Source organism: Acomys russatus, chromosome 6, assembly GCF_903995435.1.
Source record: "Acomys russatus chromosome 6, mAcoRus1.1, whole genome shotgun sequence".
NCBI classification, from domain to species: domain Eukaryota; kingdom Metazoa; phylum Chordata; class Mammalia; order Rodentia; family Muridae; genus Acomys; species Acomys russatus.
In genome coordinates, this window is record NC_067142.1 from 73,744,657 (window position 1) to 73,758,554 (window position 13,898).

The window sequence follows — 13,898 nt, forward strand, 5'->3', positions numbered from 1 at the left end:
ATAAGAGAAAGTCAAAACTTTCTCTTAGAAAGCCATTGGGATACACAAGTTTCCTGCTGAGGTTCAGTATCACATGTCATAAGGAGAGACAGGCACAGATGAAGGACAAAACATAGATGGGAGAAAACTGGAGGCTTTACTTATAATGGCTTTATATCCTAAAAAATACAAATAGGGAAAAGGGATAACAAATCCAGGTTTCTTACTTGAGATATTTATTTGTTGGTTGCTCCGCCTTGCTCTACATAGATATGCATATGTAGATAAATATTTTGTTTAGCTCTTCATCCAGACATAAATGTGTGTTCATAGATATAAACCCATAAGGCCCCATAACCTACTTACAAAATTCAGATTAGAAAACACATGTTTACCAAAGCTAAGACATAAAGTCAGAGTAGCCATAGTATCTATTTTTGCATCATTGTGACCACAACATTCAACAGAAGCAACTAAAGCGACAGAGAGTCTGTCCCAGTGGGGAAGAAAGGAGAGACAGCGCAATTCATGGCAGTGGGAGTGCGTGGTGGAGGCCATTCCCACGACAGCAGAGCAGGACGCAGAGGAGGCCAGAACCAGTGACCAAACTACGACCAGCACAGTCCTGTGCCTAGTGACCTACGATCAGCTAGATCCCTCAAAAAGGTTCCCACGCCTCTCAAAACAGCACCAGTGAGGGGACAAGCACTCAAAACGTGATCTGTGGGAGATGTTTCAATGTAACAGCAGGGAAGGCAAGCACAGGGAAGACCATGCTTATTGGTAAGCTCTGTATCTGTGATGCGCTGAGGCCGCCTCTGGCACGCAACCACACTGTTGCTCTGCCCGCAGTCCTCACACTGACACTGACAAGCTTGTCAGACACCTGGTGTGTCCTTTGACTAACTGCTTCAATAAGTTCTACCAAGGAACTAGTTTGCAAGAATACCCTGCAAGAACAGGAGAGTACAAGTGACTGATGGCACTTCACTGAGGACACAAACTGACACTCATCAGAGCTTCCCTTGGTAAAGAGAGGCACCCCTAAAGTGGGGGAATCTCCTCAACTGACTGGGCCATGTGTGGAGGGAGACAAGTTCATGGGTTCGATTCTTTCTGTCAGTTACCTTTACTATAAGTCAGCGGCTGAGACCAGTCCTGAGAGCTCTAAATAGCTTACTACCACATCGGAAGAGGTGCAGGAAGAAAAGAGTCGTTAAACCCAAATTAGCCAAATTACATAGATGCAGAGTGGATCAGAAGCATTGTCTAAGTTATAGCAAAAGTCCAAGATGTCCAAGGTGTGACAGTGCAAGGTTAAGACATTTCTACTGAGTAGCATTAAGCTGAAATTACTCTCTCAACTGTAGAAGATCCATCCTACAAGGAAGCAGAAACGCTATTCACTTTTCAAGCAGATGTAGGATCCCATACCGGACTGTCAAACAGGCCACTTATCATCTATAAACAGATGCTTTCTGACAACTTTTGGGAGGGGGGCTCTTTGGGATGTTTGCTGCATGACATACACGACTAAAACATTATTAACACACAAATATTAAAATAGATTTAGTGAATAAATAGACTTAATTTTATGCAAGAAAATGAGTGAAAGAAAGAGAACCGTTTTTGGAATATAGCTTCCTGGCATCGGCACGCTGCCATCCATCATCTCCTTGGATCCCATGATGACAGACACAAGGGTCACATGTTGCTTGTCTTCTCTTCACAGATACCCACTTGAACATGGAATGGCGCTGACTCACTGTTTCACTTCTCTAAGATAAAACTCCCAACATTCCCTTCCAAAACTATGTTGTGTTTTTGTTTTTGTTTTGTTTTCCGGCAGAAATTTACAAGGTTAATCTAAAAATCCAGAACCGGAAAGGAACAATAGTCTGTGTGTGGCCACACTATGGCCAATGCTTGGGCTTGTACCAATTCCCTGACTGGAACAGAGCAGTAGTTTGAAAGTGCATGCCTCAGAACCTCCCCTGGCCGGATAGGCAGGGAGGGGGTCACAGAGGCAGCCTCCTAGGGACTCCTCTCCTTTCAAAATAAGAATCTATACACTCTTTCTAAGGATAGAATAGGCCTCTGTATCTTCTTTCATTAAAAAAATAAAAACGATATTTGATAGTACACACACTCATGGGTTTTTAAGTCTCTATAGATCTCTAAAGTTTTGTGGTCTACACGCCATTGATTCCACTGTATCTTATTATTTGCTGCTTAGAATTTTGTTTGAAAATCACATAAAACACTGCATAAATGGCATATAAATGCAAGACAGATGGCTACACGTTTTCTGCCTTTGATATCCAGGTGTTGAAGAAGTCGTAGACAAACACAGAAGATGAGGTGGGGACAAAGGACTCAGAGTCCCTACAAAGTGAAAAGCTCAAATGTTTCCCCTCTCTTCCCCAAATATGGTTTTGGGAGGAAAAAAAAAAACTAGGAAAGATCAGAAGACAAAATTTCACGGATGTTGAAATGCACGTAGCATCGTTCCAGGAGCACACAGCGTACTTCTGGTTATCTTGTTTGTCCAGAGGTGAGTTTTTCCCATGGAAAGAGTACATATGGGCGTGGGTAGACGTGTGCTCTCATGCAAACATACTCCGCATTGGTGGGGCTTAAGCATCCATGAACTAAGCCAGCAATGATTACACTGTCTAGGCAAGGAGTCCTAAAGGGAGAGCACACGAGCCGTCCAGTCCGAGTGGCTGGGCATATCACAAAAGCTATGGTTTCTGATTCTGGAAGAGAACCAGAGATGTTTCAGCTTCCTGCGAGTGGATGCAGATGGAGTCAGGGCTCACTCAAGCTAGATGATAAGGATTGTTTTTATCAGAAACAAAAAAGCCTGAGCAATTGGATGTACCTTCATCATCATTTATATGCCTAGATGATACGATAACATGAACAGCTACTGAGCCTCGTGTGGCGCTTCAGAGTGACACTTTCTCTAACATTCCCCATCACAAGATTGATTTTTTTTTTCTGTTTCACCATAGAGAAAAAGGAGGAGCCAAAAATTTAAAGTCTATTGAAGGCCTATGACTGACAGGCAACATGTTAAGGATGTGCCTCCATGTCCACCTGAGTCCATCTTGTGCTCTTTGAACTACAGAAAGCCACAGCAAGGTGCCCGGGCGGTGTAGAGTGCACAGGGAGAGAGAAAATGGGTAGCTACCACTTCTACACACTTAGTCCTTGTGTAAAACAGCCTGGCACTTTGCACCTTCTCCAGTATTCACGAGCATCTGAAAGAGGCTCCTCTTAGTAAATATGGTTCAAAATGGGGGAAAGTAACAACTGGATATGAGATAATATGTTAAGGAAAAAAAAAATCAAAGGTGGGGAAAATGCATAGGTTTCAAAATAAAACCACACGTGAGGAACCACACACTGCGCTTCAGCAGCGCAAATAAGAAAGCTGGAAACATACAGAGATTACTGTAACCCCTGCCTGGGAGTTACAGGAGGATTAATGAGCTTTCCACACTTCTGCTACAGTTAGACAAGAGGAAGACAGGAGGATCAGCACAGTAACGCGCTCATACGTCAGTGCGACTGCAGAAAACTGTGCTAGAAGAAGGCGCATTAATGCTTTAGGCATAAAAACATGTTAAATATTTGCCCGGTGTAGTAGTGCACATATTTAATCCTAGCACTGGGGTACAGAGACAGGCAGATCTCTGTGAGTTCAAGGCCAGCCAGGTCTACACAGGGAATTAAAAAAATCAAAGGATACATGTTTGACGAAATAAATATGACTAACCAGATTGAAAAATTACACAATGAATATATTGAAACATAGTAATTCTGTGTGGTTATATATCAGTTAAACTAACTTTAATTGAAAGGGGGGCCTCATATACTCAGTCTATAAATTCCTAACTTGAAATGAACACTGAGTGCATGGTTTCAACTGATACACACTTCAAGGAAAAAAAAAACTTAACTAACTGGACATGTGCTAGGACATAGTAAGCTAAAAATATAAGAGAGTGAAGCTATATTCAGGAGTCATTCACAACCACCTGTAGCTTTGCACAGAGCCCCTTTCCTCCCTCTTTTGGCAAATGATTTCTTTCTAGGGCTTCAAGACTAAGCCAGTGTTTAAAAGCCTTGCATACCCATGCCAATCTCAGCCTCTCTCCCACCTCCTGGACCTTTACATTCCCTTATTAAGGTCTCGATTACATACCCTCCCTGGAACTCTGTCTACTGGAGCAAGGGTGTCTCATTTTATTTTGCTTTGTTGGGGCTGTTTCCAGTTCTGTGGACAGAGACTACTCTTCTGACACTTAGTGTATTTTCTGGAAGAAAGAGGAGTCCTAAGAGCACAAATGTCCTCACATGATTTCCAAAACATGCTGGGATTTTTTTCTCCTTTTCATAGCTTTTTGTTTTTGAGACGAAGTCTCACTGTGTAGCACTGGCTGGCCTGGAATTCCTGGAAACCCACCCAACTGTGTCTCAGGAGCACTAGGATTAAAGGAATGCACCACCTGTATGCCTCTGCTTGGTTAGTCATACCCTTAGCTACATACAAATAATTATGTGCCAACATATGCATGAAGTCACACATTCAAGTATTTTATCTGTGGATTAACTCCACTCTATCCACTATTCTCAATGTTAAAAATGTGGTAGAGGAACAAAAATGTTTAACAATTTTTTATATTCTTCAAAAATACCATAACTTTCCAACGTCTAACTGTATACTGTTATCGTTCAACTAAATAAATATTACCAGCATATACTATACGTGAATTAAGAGACTTGTACATTCTAAACAAGAACAAAATGTTTGAATATCACAACAGATATACAGGAGATCCAGAAAAGAAAACTAAAGCAATACACACATTTACACTGTCTTGATGTAGGACCAACACTGGCAAAGCAAGATGGCTGTTTTAATATGGGAGGATGGGCTGAAACATGGGGGTAACTCAATGGGACACATGTGTATCTCTCAACCTTTGGACAGACGTTGGGACAAGAAAATCAACACACATGTCCTCCTTCAGGGCACGGGCTTGTGATGAAGAATAGGGCTGCCTTGGAGCAAGATGCTAAATGATAATTTGATAAGTGCGGTTTACCTTTAAAATGTGATTAGACAGCATTTCTAATAAACATACTTGGGAATGATGAATAATGCATCATAGGAGCAGGAAAGAATAACAGAAAGCGATTGTTGGAGGAACTAGTTTTCCCCTGGCAGCTGCCCAAAGCCATTACAGTTTGTGTTTTTCATTCTCGTGCACACTGAAGTTAGAACTCTGCCAGAGGCAAAAATCCATAGTATAGAGGGTGGAGGGCAGAGTGACTCCCATAAAGAATCTCCAGGACCTCCAGGACAGAGTGAACCTGACCTCACCCTCCACTAGGCATGGCCAGTATTACCCACAGCACCGTGCGCCCCCTGTGGGTCCAGGAGGCCAGGGCAGACCTTTCGCATGAGCTCTGCTATCTTGGAGAACTCGGTAGGGTGTTCTTGAAACTCGTTTGGTCCAAAGTTTCTATTTTAAAGATTGGAAACCACTCCCCAAAACAACATCCCATTTTTCCTAACTTGAAACTCGCAATACATAATTAGACACAGTCTTAATTGCTTCACTGAATGTTTTTCTACATCAAAGGAAGTTCCTTAGAGAAAGTTGTAATGACTTACACGCCAACTAATGGGAAATAACAACTCCATTTTAGGAATAGAGAAAGAATTAATTTGGGGGACGAATCAGGCTCTGTCTCCTACTCAGTGGAGAGGCTAGAGGTCATGGGTTGTTGAGGGGGAAAAAACATGCAAGCTAATTTCCAGCCTGCCTTCACCAGCACCAGTTTGATGAAGAGTTTGCTGTTCTTGCTAAAGCTGCAAAGGAGAGTTAATGAGGTCCCATACGTACACAAACACAACAAACTAGGCCAGTAAATCAATCAGGTAAAAACACTTAAATCAGGAAGATGAGAGCAATTTAAGTATGGTGAAGACAACTTAGTAGAATTAAACAGCAAACTTTATAGCAAAGATGAAACGTTACAGTCAATTTCATTAAAATAAGAAATTTGGCAGATGACCATCAAAAACACTATCTTTGAAGGGTCTGCCTGATGTAAGAAGTTATGTAAAATAAATATAAATATGTATGTATCATCTTCACAGATAAAATTATACACTTTGAAAATGCAACTTTAATAAAAATGTACTAAAATAGTAAGAATTTAGTTACTACAAAGGTTTAAGATAACTACACAAAAAATTAACTTTTTTACATACTAGAAATAAATAGCTGAAGCCCAAATGAAAATACTTTAAAAAAGCTAACATGTATCATAAGATATGTAGAATAAATTCAATAGAAACTATATACCAATAATATAAAAAAAGAAAACATCATAAAAAGTTGTATGAACAAATAAACACACATGTTCCCAAAGAAGCATTAATCCCTTAAAAAAAAAAAAAAATCAAACTTCCTAAAGTTAACAGGTAAATTAAAGCCACACAACCTAGCAAGAATCTTACATAGTTTGTTGAAGTGGCTTTAAAGTCCATTTGCAACAATGTCCACTCAGATGGGCAGTAAGTGGGAGTGCTTTCCTGCATATCCAACTTCCTGCCAGCCACGTACAAGACGTAAGAGAGCAGTGGCGAGGGCTGGGCCTTGAGCTCTGCACTTGCCATACATGTGTGCCCACACACATCAGGGAAACAAAGGGCTCATGCAACACTGTGGGGCTGCAGACACGGCTCAGTGGTTAGGAGCACGAGCTGCTCAGTTCCCACACCCACATAGCAAGGCACAACTGTCTGTAACTCCAGTACCCTCTCTGACCTGTGTTGGCACTGCACACATGTGGTGCACATACATACAGTCACAGAAGTTCTCATACATATAAAATTTAAATGTATATTAAATATATATATATAAAGCCATTGTAGTAAATTTTAAATTACTAAAATGTGATGAAGTCAATTTAGTTTTTGAGGGTTTGTTGTTGTTTGTTTGTTTGTTGTTTTTCAAAACAAGGTGTCTCTGTGTAGCCTTCCTTAGCTGTCCTAAACTCACTTTGTAGACCAAAGACAAAAATGAGACACAACAAAATGACAGAAATAAGTGATAAATGAGTAAAATTTCCACAGCTTTTTAACAAAAGAAAACCCTATTTTGAAGGGTCTTTTCAATCAAAATAAAGGTGTCAGACTGCAATGTCTGATCCTGAAACACTTGGTGAGGAGGTGACAGCACTGAGAATGGTCATTAATGAGATCCTGACAGACTACATCGGGTATCAAGTTTACAATAAATACTTACTTTTTTTTATTAATTTATTCATATTACATCTCGATTGTTAGCCCTTCCCCTGTTTCCTCCCATTCTTCCCTCCCTCCCATTTCTCCCCTTCTCCCCTCCCCTATGTCTGTGACTGAGGGAGACCTCCTCCCTCTATATATGCTCTCAGAATATCAAGTCTCTTCTTGGTAATTAGCTATCCTTCCTCTGAGTGCCACCAGGTCTCCCCATCCGGGGGACATGGTCAGAAAAGGGGCACCAGAGTTCGTGTGAGAGTCAGATCTCATACTTACTTTCTTAAAAGTATTTTGTTCCACTAGAATATGTAAAAGTCCAGGATTCAGGAAATGCCTTCCAAACCCCAGATTTACTTGTGCTGGCAACTCACTTAAACTCTCCGGATCTTCATTTTCTCCTCAGCAGAACAGCCACAAGACGGTCTTCACAAGGACGCTTCAGCATTTGAGTCAAATACTGTATCCAAACCAAAAATGTATAGTCTTGGATCAAGTTCCAGAAAACTGTCATGACCGAATGTCTCCAGGGGAACTCTGATTTTAAGATAGTACAGAACTTACCCTGGGCACTCCTGCTCGAACAAACCAACAGTGTCTGGTTTTGATGATGTTTCCAGGTAGGAGGTGAGAGTAAGGACTTAAGTGAAGTAGACTTGGTTGGGATTGTGGGCACTGTGAGCAGATCACAGTGGGCATGGGGCCTGGGATTATGGGCACTCTGAACGGATCACAGTGGGCATGGGGCCTGGTACAAAAGCCCTGGGAGTCTGAGAAGAAAAGTTAGGGGTGAGGACAATTTTACTGGAGAGCGTGAAAAGACACATTCAAATGCATAAGCAGGATTGGAGGCCATCAGGGACCAGTGATAGTGCCACACCACAGCTACCCAGTTTCTGTCACGGCAACTGCTTCTTGTTCATTAGAGTTAACAAGAATTCTTAACAGAATTTAAGTGAACTGGGCTAGGATCCTGCACTAAATAGGTTTAACTGAAACCCCAATCAGGATGAAAGAAAAATGAGCAGAAGACATAAAATTATTCTGTGACTTTCCTTTCCTATCTTTCCTTCTTTCATTTTTTCTTCATCTTCCTCCCCCTCCTCCTTCTTTTGAGGGAGAGAGAAGCTAAGACTGAGTCCCACGTAGCCCAGCATGGCTTCCCAGTGATTATGTTGTCTAGCCAGCCTTGAACTTGTTTCGAACCTTCGGCTGCAGCCTCCCAAATCTTAGAGTTATAGGCATGCATCACCACGCCCATGCATCACCACGCCCATGCATCGCCACGCCCACGCATCGCCACGTCCACGCATCGCCACGCCCACGCATCACCACGCCCACGCATCGCCACGCCCACGCATCGCCACGCCCACGCATCGCCACGCCCATGCATCACCACGCCCTGATCAAATGAGCATTTTCTAGTGAGTGAGTTAAGTGCTTTCACACATACTCAATGACTCATAAGATCTTGGCAGGAGTTGGACACTGTAAGAATTTCAATAATTAATTACCTTAAATATCTCACTACTACTGGCATCAATCAAGATAAAATATGCACGTTTTAGATAAAGGTAGTAAGTACTGGACAAAGCCAAATATAAGTTGAAAGTGCTAACAATAATAATATCAGCAAGGAAAACAACTTAATATTAGAAAGATACTTTTTTTTTTTAACAAAACACAGATAGGGCTATATACTACAAATAATTGAAATAAAAGGTCAGAAGTTTGCCAAAGGCCTTTTTAAAGCCCATCATCAAGTAAATGCAGTCTGTCTGTCTGTCTGTCTGTCTTTCTCTCTCTCTCTCTCTCTCTCTCTCTCTCTCTCTCTCTCTCTCTCACACACACACACACACACACACACCCTTCACAGAGATGAGAGTTGCTAACTAATGTTTCAAACAACCTCAATGTACAATGTATTTGTTGGGAAGTCATCATCAGGTAAACTGAGGAAAGGGCATTACACCACATAGAGGTTTCAGAAGAAGATGAACATTTGAAGAACAATGGAGGAATAGAATTGAGGATTCTTATTCAAGTCCACTCATCTACAGTCATCTGATTCTCAGAGAAGTACTCAAATCGCATGGTGAGGAAAAGGTCTCTTGAATAAATAGTAATCGGAAAGCTGGGCAGCCACATGAATGAAACTAAATAGCTCACGCCTCACTCCATACAAAAGTCAATTCAAACTGCAGCCAAGATTTTAATGTAATGACTCGAAACCCAGAAACTGGTGTGTGAAGACACAGGAAAAACATGTTACGATGTAGTTATTGGCAATGACTTTCTGAATAGTGTTCTAATGGACCAGAAAAAAACAGCAGAAGACCTGACAGATGAAATTAGCAGTGCCTGCACAGCAGAGGAAAGACACATCAGGGTGGAACGCCAGCCCACCCAATGGGAAAGGGTTAACAACCGCTCATCTAAGGGGGGCAGATTCAAAACCAGAATGTACAAAACTCAAAACTTTGAAGACTGAGAGAGCAAGCTAATCAATGGGAAACTCAACAGACAGTTCTCAAGAGGTACGAATGGCCAGTAAACAAATGAAAAATAAACAAATAAACAAACAACAACAGCCTGAACTCCTAAAAAAATGCAAACAAAAGCTGTTTTGAAAGTGTATGGAATGGCTCCCCGCTAGGAAACCAATCAGGAACAAATGCTGGTGGGACTTGTGGGAAAGGGCCATGCTACAGAGTGCTGGCGGGATTGGAGACTAGCCCTGTGGGAGTTGGAATGGAGGTTTAACAAGGGAACAAGAGTAGGGTAGCACAGGACCCAGCTTTACTAGTCTGTGTACACCTGCATTGGTTACATTTCTAGTTGCTCAAACCAAAACCAAAAAAGGTGTGTCCGTCGGGGGCGGGGGGAGCAAAACTGTCTACTGGGGAACACTGCTGAGGAAAGAAACAGAGGCGCTAGAAGGAAGATGTGGATCCAAGCTTTAGGTCCAACCAACACAGAGTCCCGAAAAACAGAAGAACTTCTTAGACTGAAAACCAAACACCAAGAGGCCACTGTGTGACTCAGGACACATGTGCTGGCTGTAAGGTGTGTGCAGATATTTTTGCAGGTGAATACACAAACATAAAACTATGAGCTGGCCAGGGATGGGCAGCTTTGAAGGGTTAAAGGACTTAGTTTTTGTTCAGTGGCCTAACCGAGTCTAAACCTTCAGATTATACCTGCATGCTGTCCCTTAACTAGTAACAAAGAAATGTTTGGGGTCAAGTGACAGAAAAGAATATTTCATCTGGGGGATAAAAGATTAGCATCATCAGAGCCCCATGGTCAGAGCTGAAAGGACAGGCAGACTCACGGCCACAGAGTCAGCTGAATTCTATAGAGGCATCACGAGAACGATTCTCTAGACTAAGGAGGGTTTTGTTAAATACAACCAAATATTAATTTCTTTCTGTAAGATGGTGGGAGAGGGAGTTGCACACAAGTTGGCTTTCATCCAGTGCAGTACAGAATTACTAACAAACCTTTACAGTTGACTTATGTAACTAAGACAAAAAGGAATCACTTTCTCTTTTCAAATCCTGCTTTAGATGCCTTTCCCCAACACTGGAAACAATTAGCAGTTAATGTAAAGGCCACAGATGGATTTCTAACACAGCACAAAAGGGGGAAAAAATCAGAGCAAGGAAATGACATTCCACCTCTCTCTGACATCGATTATGACCACTTCCTTTTGGTGTTTTACTCCGCATGTGTCAGAATACCCAAGTGACAGAAGCTCTCAAAGAGAGCACAGTGCATCTCTCCCAGTGGCACCCTCTCCAAACAACGAGCTTCTCTATGAATCATTCTGTCTGCTCACAGGGGAAAAAAAATTAAAGGAAAAAAAAAAAAAAAAAAAACAGGAAGCAAGAACTTTCCAAAAATAAATGACCAACAAAATCTCAAAAGCAGATATGAGTTTTTTTCCTCCATCAGGCACTTCTGATACGACCACAAAATTTAACAGACCCAGATGATTCTGTAGCCGTCTAGCTCTTCCTCTTTCTTATAAAAAGTCCAGCGTTAATGAAGTCCATAATTATCTGGCTAAAACACATCTTGTTAGATTATAAACTGCAACATAAAACAGCCGCACCATGCCTTTTAACATTTTCCTCTCTGAAGATCTGAGGATTGAAAGGGCATAAAACAGCCCATTCATTTTTCTTGTCTCTTAAAAAGCGAAGGAAAAGAACCATAGGCAAAACCAAAGGCCCAGACAACGTTTATCAGGTGAAACCCCCATCTGCCATATCAAGGGCCCATGAGGGATAAGATGCAGGACGGGATGGGTGGCGGCGGCTGAGGAGCTGCGCAGGAGTTGGAGGGCAACTGTTCCCTGCTCTGGAGAAGCCTAGCCACTTCCTGTGTGCTGCTGAGAGCATAAGATGCATTTAATGCATCATAGCAAATAAATGAAACAAGCATGCAAGAGAAATACTGTCTAATTAACATGTATCACCGAGATTGTCCTAACATGATTTTCTAATAACAAGCAGGTCCGCTGTGAGTTTGAGACAGTGAAGCTAAAGACCAGTCTATTCACCCATGGATACAGCTAGCAAGTCAGATAGTTCATAGATTTAATTCTGGTTGTGGGAGGGGAGAAATGAGCATTCAATAATTGCTAATTATCTCTTCATATACATAGCCAGAGAATCCCCAAATGTATGTACAGACTACTGCAGGCTAACAGCATGGCTTCTGGAAGGAACATGCCCTTTGGAACTCCAGGAACATCATGTGTTAGCCGTGTGACTCTCAGCTGCCACAGCTGAGCATGGGGGGGGGGGGTGTGGCGGGGGCAACAATACATGTCCATAGGTTAATTGTGGGACTAAGTGCAGAGCACTTTAAACTTTACTAGCCTAGACTAGCGCCCAGTAAAAATGGCAATCAAGAGACAAGCATACTTGAGAAATTAAATAGGATCTCCAAATAAATGAAGAGGTGATGAGGTCAGAAGATTCAATATTAAGATGTCAATCTCCCCCAAATGGTCTATATTCAATAGCATTCTAACCAAAATAGCAGTAAGCTGGTTCTAAAATTTGTGTGAGTTGGGGAACAGGGAAACAAAACAGGGAGGGGATGGGAGAAAGAGTGTGACGGAGGACACTTGCTGCTTGACAAAAAGACATATTAAAAAGCCAGCCAGGGGGCTGGAGAGATGGCTCAGAGGTTAAGAGATCTGTCTGCTCTTCCAGAGGTCCTGAGTTCAATTCCCAGCAACCACATAGTGACTCACAACCATCTAGAATGAGATCTTGTGCCCTCTTCTGGCATGCAGGTGTACACTGTATACATAATAAATAAAATAAAAATAAATAAAACTTAAAAAAAAAGCCAGACCAGGAGAGATGAGATTGGAAAAGGATGGAAGCCAGAAATCACACATAAGCCCAAACAAACAAGGTCAGCTGGTTTCCAAAGACTCAAAGAAAAGTCAGTTGGAGAAAGAACTCCCTCTTCACCCGCTTATACAAGAACATTGAGCAAGCCGAGGAGTAGCTGGGTAGTGGCTTTCCTCTCAGATCATCGTCAAAGGTTGATTCAAAGTGGACAATAAACTTAACTGTAAAAGATAAACTATTAATTCCGTGAGGAAAATCTTTGCAGTTTTCCATGAAAAACTATTTCTTAAATACTACAAGTTACAGGGGAAGAGAGACAAGTGGACCAATAGGAGGGACCTGAGAAGAGCAAGATGCTCATAGACTCATGGCATCTGAAGGGAAGAGTGTTGCTGCTGTGCTGGTGTCGTTGGGGAATTATTTTTATGGATAAGACTACCAAAAGAGGTCTTTCTGAACCTGCATGACAATGGGTCACTACTCAACTACACTCTCCTCTGACAAAGGAGATCCCTGAGAGCGATGCCGAGGGCATAAGGAGGTACTGCAGCCTGAGTTAATGTCTGTCCTCCACATGCCCCGACAAAAGGTCCAAAACACAGCAAGTACGTGCAGAGGTTCAACATCTGTAAGGCTGTCTGGAATTTGTCAGAGCATCTGAGTTCTGGCTGTTGTACACTGATGGCTCTGCAGCAAATGCTGATCAGCAGCAGAGGGCCATCACTGAGACATGAGCTAGGAATATCGCTGTGTGAAGATGTCTAGGGCACCTGGCTTCGGTTCTATCAACATTATCATGGATACACAGAAACTGCTGGGGTACCACGAGAAGCTGTGGCATTGATCTTCTATAACATAAACAGGTCATGATTAACTGATCCAAAATACACAGATGGCCCTTGCTCAGTTCTGCATCTGCAACCTGGCAGTCTAGGTTTACTCTTTAGGCTACTGCCTCCCCCTCCTCCTTTTCTTCCTCATCTTCCTCCTCCTTCCTCTTCTACTTTTTAATGATAAAGAAAAACATTTCTTTAAACACAGACATGTGAACACAGAAAATACAAAACAAAAATATTTTGAAATTAACTTTTCTCTTCAACAGACATCATTGAGGAAACAAAAGGGCAAGCAACGGGTACTCAGAATCCATATTATTAATGGACAAAGGATTTTTATAATTCAATGATATAAAGGTAAACCATACAAAATGGCAAAATAGC

The 13,898-nt window shown here is 41.8% G+C and overlaps 1 protein-coding gene across 1 annotated transcript in view; it reads right to left on the bottom strand.

Moving 5' to 3' along the window:
• Smyd3 (SET and MYND domain containing 3) overlaps window positions 1-13,898 on the bottom strand; it is a 549,174-nt gene that overhangs the window by 219,234 nt on the left and 316,042 nt on the right. The gene's annotated exons all lie outside the window — the stretch shown is intronic.